The sequence below is a fragment of the Cryptomeria japonica genome, chromosome 8 (assembly GCF_030272615.1).
Source record: "Cryptomeria japonica chromosome 8, Sugi_1.0, whole genome shotgun sequence".
Taxonomy (NCBI): domain Eukaryota; kingdom Viridiplantae; phylum Streptophyta; class Pinopsida; order Cupressales; family Cupressaceae; genus Cryptomeria; species Cryptomeria japonica.
Window position 1 is genome coordinate 9678476 of NC_081412.1, and position 7058 is coordinate 9685533.

Here is a 7058-nt window from a genome sequence, read left to right on the forward strand (position 1 = left end):
AGATCAACCCTGCTTTCTTTCCTCAAAATCTATATTACCTACAACGAAGCTCGAGGGGAACCACCAACCCCTGAAAGAGAGGAAGAAGTAGAGACCCCATTTCTCATAGAAAGTTTCTATTGAAGTATACATCCTACCCATTTCTACTTTCACATTTAACACATCACAAACCACCTAAATCTCAAAACACAGAAAGGTCTTGTCCTTAGTTCTTTTTGATATTGCTTAAATCAAAACAACACATCACTTTTTAGAGTGTCTCTACATCTAGGATCAATCATCCTAAGAAGCATTTCTACGTAGGGTAAAACTAGTCTATGAGTGCATCCTCTCATTGCTAGGTAGCTTGGTTTACAACACATCTTAAACCTTACTATACCTTATCACATTAACATTGTTGAAAACACAAGAGAAATTCACAAAGAACTTGGTTAAACATCCAACCTTCAGTGTTAGAGATCCATCTTCTAAAAAAAAAATTACAAACACTTATCTTCCATCAAACATTTCATCACCAACTCATAAATCACATCACCAAAAACCTCAAAAAAATTCAAACAAAATGGCTCACACTAGATAAAAAACTAAACAACTAGAGATTGAAGAGGAAGACGACACGCTCAATGATTTTCAAGAGGCCATTGGAGGAGGCACTAATTCATAGGATCCCAACACTCCAACTCCCAAAGATATAGAAAGAATGCAACATAACCCCAAATTCACCAGGCTTTTCGATGAGATCCTTAGAAACAATGCAGATACTCATTTCTTAAGACTTGCTCAGGAGGGTGCCAAACTACCCTCTAACTTTGATATTACACAAATACGACAGACATCTGAGCAGCATAGCCATCATGATGGTGGAAGAGGAAGAGACTACTTCCACTAGGACCCTAATCATCAACAGAATCCTCATCAACGGTTCATTCATTCATTCCTTATCTTTCTATACATTAGGGCAACCAAACACATCTTTCTTCTAATCCAAAAAGCTCCAAAAAATTGAAATATTGAAAAAAAAACTAAAAATAAAAAAATTGACAAAATCAAATAAAAATTGAAAATCAAAGCACAAATGCATGGCTCATCCATCAATTCAACAAAAGGAAGACTCTCAAAATTTGCGATCAAACTAATCACATGTCTTGTTAATCAATTCATCACTAGAAATCCATCGACATCAACATGTCTTAAACAGGGATAGGTACACTTGAAACCAGATAGATTGGTCTTATACAGGGTACTCACTCTTTGAAACTAGACATTCATATCAATCATCGAGTCTTAATAATCAATCCATCTATCAACATCAACATGTCTTATACAGGGATAGGTACACTCAAAACTAGACAAATTGGTCTTATATGGGGTACTCAGTCTTTGAAACCAGACATTTTTATCAATCATCGAATAAAACAAAACAATGACATAGATCCGTATGACTGCTGGATTTTGTTCTAGTTAGCCTTGTCTTTATTAGTATGAAATTCTTACATCTCATATCATACATCTCATTTTCAAGATATATCTCATCATCATCATCTAGTCACATTCATCTAGCATCCATCACATGCATATATGTCACATCATCATGGAATCTTTCTTCACTTTCATATCTTCATCATTCTTACAACTCTTGTCTATCATTTCTTATACAAGATGTATTTTTCCTGAAACCAGATGTTTTGATCATGTCATAGGATTTATCTTTCCTGAAACCAGATGTTTTGATCAAGTCTTATAGAGGATATATCGTTCCTGAAACTAGATGCTTTTGATCATCTTTATCTTATACAGGAGGTGTCATTCATGAAACCAGACTTGATCTCAATCTTATCAAATTATATCCATCCTTTTCATCTGATCCATTATATCATGTCTTATATTGGATGTATCTTTCCTAAAACCAGATGAACTTTGATCAAGTCTTATACAAGATATATCATTCCTGAAACTAGACGCTTTGATCATCTTTGTCTTATACAGGAGGTGTCATTCCTGAAACCAGATGTGATCCCAGTCTTATCAAATTGTATCCATGCTTTTCCTCTAATCCATTACATCAACAACACTGATAACAACACCCACAATCACATCATCAGTACTCGCAACACCAGCAACACCCACAATCCCATCAGTAGTACCCGTAGCATCAACAACACCAATAATCCCACCAACAACACCAATAATCCTACCCGCAACACCAACAACACCGATAATCCTACCTGTAGCACCAATAACACCATCAATAATATCAATACCCCCAACAACATCAACAAAACTGATAAACCCATCAACAACATCAATGACACCCACAGTACCAACAATTCCATCACCAGCAGTACATCAGCCAATCACAACTGTAATGTTCAACTCAAAGGATATCCCAATTCGGTATAGTAATCGGATAGTAGAAAGTGACTCAGAAGCAGACTCCCATGAGTAATAATTTGACTCTGTACATCTATACACATCACCACCTCCACCTCGCAAAGAAATCCCTATTTATGGACATGCACGGATTAAAACCTCTTGGATCCTGAACTGGAAGCTCCTTCCACAAACCCTGTATCACATCCTATGCCTGATTCTGACAAGGAGAGTACCATCAATGAACTTCACCATAATGTCTTAACCTTCACTAACACATCCCATGAACTTAACCTGATCGATGAGGTAATGCCCATTATCCATCCTGAACTCATCGAATGGAACCAACCTAATCCCCCATGCCTTGACCAATTCCAAAACGATGAGGCGACCATTGACTTTTTGGAACTATAGGATAACATACCAAGTGGGGATCACAAAGATGGATTCACCATCAAAATTAATAGTGCAACATACTTTGGGGCAGATGCCAAACCTTTCAGCTGCAAAAAAATCACAATAAAACATGGATCTTCCAATGAAAACCACACAATGACACTTGCTGATCCCAAAAAAGTAAAAAGAAAGAGTGTATCCAATGGTGAAAACCTCTCTGAGGTACCTAAGGATGAAGGGTTTGACATCCTCCCATCCAATACAAATCAGGAACGATCAACGATCGTCATCAAAGAAACAAAAGAATTCAATGTAGGGACCCTTGAGACTCACCAAATACATCTGGCATCTCTTTTAACTCTAGAGGAACAACCAAAATTTGTAGAATTCTTCTAGAAGCATCAAATCAACTTCGCATGGTCATATGCAAACATGCTCGATCTTGATCCATATTTGGTCATGCATCACCTCACTGTAGCAAAAGGGGCTAAACCTATCAAATTGAAGCTTCGCAAGATGCGCCCCCAAATTGCTATACTAGTAAAAGAACCTAAGAAACTCATGGATGTTGGTTTTATCAGACCAATTGATTATGCAAAGTGGATCTCCAATATAGTACCTATTGGTAAACCAAATGGGGGCATCTGTATCAGTACAAATTTCAGAGATCTAAACAAGGCATGTCCTAAGGATGACTTCTTGCTACCAAACATTGACATGATCGTAGACCTAACAACATGACATGCCATTCTTTCTCTTATGGATATCTTTTTAGGGTACAACTAGATAAAGATCGCTCCAGAAGATCAACATAAAACTACCTTCACATGCCCATGGGGAACATACTGTTGGAATGTGATGCCTTTTGGTCTAAAGAATGCAGGGGTGACCTATCAAAGAGATATGACCACCATCTTTCCTGATATGATGCATACCATAATGGAGGATTTTGTTGATGACTTACTGGCAAAATCATTAACAAGAGAAGGTCATCTTGCCATATTAGATAAAATCTTTGATAGACTAGAACAATATCATGTTCAACTTAATGCAAAGAAATGTGTCTTTGGAGTAACCTCAGGGAAGCTTCTAGGATACATTATCTCAAGCAAAGGCATTGAGGTCGATCCAACAAAAGTCAAAGCAATCATGGACATGCCACCTCCGAAGAACATAAGTCAGTTAAGGACACTGCAAGGGTGGGTACAATCAATTCAGAGATTCATTGCACAACTGGCAGATAAGTGTCATCCCTTTACACATCTGTTACACAAAAACATCCACTTTCAATGGGATGCCAAATGCCAGCAAGTATTCCAGATGCTTAAGGACTATCTCATGAATACACCGTTGTTGATCCCACCAGATCCAGGTAGATCTCTCTTGCTATATATCTCTGCTACAACCACAACATTAGGAGTATTGCTAGCACAAAACAACATAGAAGGGAAAGAGTGTGTTGTATACTATATCTCTTGCACACTAGTCGGGTATGAACTCAATTACACACCTATTGAGCGAGCTTGCCTAGTAGTAATCTTGGTAGCCACCAAATTAAGGCACTACATGTTGACGCATAAGGTACAACTCATTGCAAATATTGATCCACTAAAGTACCTACTCAACAAAGCAGCATTGACAGGTCGCTTGGCCAAATGGGTGATGATTTTGAGTGAATTTGACATTGAGTATGTGGACTGTAAGGCTATCAAGGGCCAAGTTATTGCAGATTAGTTGGTTGATGCACCACTAAAAGGCGATCATCCTCTTGTTTCTAACTTCCCAGATGAAGAGATATTCATGATCATAGCTACACAACCCTAGAAGTTATATTTTGACAGAGACATGGCTCAGGGGCAAGCATTCTGTTTATCACACCTCAAGGTGGCAGCATCCTGAAGTCTTACAGGCTAACTTTTCCATGTACAAACAACATAGCAAAGTATGAGGCCTTGATCACAAGACTCGGACTAGCCATACAATGGAAACTGAAAGAGCTACAGGTATATGGTGACTCCCAACTAGTCATCCGACAAGTCACCAATGAATATCAGACCAAGGATGATAAGCTTATGTCATACAAGCAAATGGTGGATAGTTTCAAAGCATCCTTTACTACTATCACCTTTGAACAGATACCCAGATATTAGAATCAAGCTGTTGATGCCATGGCCACAATTGCATCTCTCCTAGATCTTCCACAAAATTCAACACTCTACGAGTTCTTGGTAGAACAATTTTGGATTCCCTCTTATGATATCCTCGAATCTAAAATGATATGTCGCCTTACCGGTTCTGATTCCCCATGGTACGGCGAGTTCTTTACCTACCTACATGATCACACACTTCCTCATAACCAATCGAATAACCAATGCAAAACCTTCATCCGTCAAACCGCTCGATATACCATTATTGTCGAAACCCTATACCAACGAAGTCTTGATGGTACTCTCCTTTGATGTTTGGAACAAGATGAGACAACAAAGGCCTTGGAAGAGGTACATGAAGGAATTTGTGGGACTCACTCAAGCAATCCTTCACTAGCCAAGAAAATCATGCGAGCAGGATACAAATCGCCATCCATGGAAAAAGACTCCTATTGTTTTCTCAGAAAATGCAAGAAATACCAAGTTCACGGAGACTTGATACATGCACCAGCACAGGAATTACAACCAATCATATCACCATGGCCTTTTTTTTAGTGGGGCCTTGACCTTGTGGGTAAGATCCATCCATCTTCATCCAATGACCACAAATTCATCATTACCGCTACTGAGTATTTCACAAAGTGGATCGAAGTTGTTCCACTTACCCAAGTCACCGGCAAGAAAATCGTCACATTCATCCTTAATTACATCATCTACCAGTATGGTGTACCCATGTCCATCATCACAGATAATGGACTCCCATTCAAGAATCAAGACGTCCGTGAACTCTGTGAGAAATTTCACATCCAACACTGCTTCTCCACCCCCTATTACCCACAAGGCAATGGTCAGGACGAAACATCGAACAAGAACATATTGAGAATCCTCAAGAAGACAATCAATGATGTTGGTTGTGATTGGCACATGTGTTTAAATCCAACACTATGGGTGTATCGAACTGGCATTTGAACCCCTATAGGCACAACTCCTTACTCACTGATTTATGGAGTAGAAGCTATTTTACCTATTGAGGTTGAGATACCATCTCTACGGGTTTCCTTGCACAATCTGATAGATGATGAAGCATATAGAGTATCATGTCTCCAAGATTTAGAGTTGCTTGACGAAAGGAAACAACCTCCATACAACCATCTTAAGGCATATTAGTAGCGCATGAGCAGAAGCTACAATCATCGAGTCAAACCTTGCACATTTGAGGTAGGAGATCTTGTTCTCAGGGAAATTCCTCACAACCAACCAAATAGGGAACATCAAGGAAAGTTTGAGTCCAATTGGCTGGGACCACATGTCATCATTATCGTCTTTGGGTCTGGGGCATATCAGTTGGCAACCTCCGAAGGCGAACCACTAGCAGATCCGATCAACAACATTCACCTCAAACAGTTTCATACATAAGTTGTACAGGGCATTAGGCTCCTTCCAATATCTAGAAAATATAAAAAACATTCAGAAAATGTCTTGAAGAAAACTTAAAAAAATCAAGAAAATAGTAAAGAAATCATTCATCCAACTGGTGAACAACCACTCCAGTGGCACCTTGGGTAAGTACGGTGGTGAAAACCTGGAAAAAAGGTACTACTCGTAAAGGCTATGCTTCCATTTTATTTCAGACTTGTTGCAATCACATCCATTATATCCATTGCATCCATCCACCCATCATGTATACCATGGCTTGTTATTGATCTACAAATTAGGATTATTCCTCCATGTGTCCACGTCATGCTTTCATAGCACTACCTAACTAGGGGAAAAGTGTTCTTAAAAGCTACTAATGGGAGTAGATTATCTATTGCTTATGATTCATTTGGTTGTTCATTTGACAATGTATTGGAAAACACCAAAAACATTCATAAAAATCTAAGAAAATACAAAAAACATTCACAACATTCCAAAAAATCCAAAAACATCGCAAAAACATCAAAACCAGTCCAAAACATTGTAACATATATTATTCCTTTGTACATATACATCGCAATAGACACCAAACACAACATTTTATTTTGCATTACTCAACCGATGATCACCTATCCCATGAACCAGCCCATTAACACATCTACAAACAAACGTCTTCATAAGGATGCATCCTTCCTTTCAAACAAGACATGGTATAGTTTCTTTGACAAG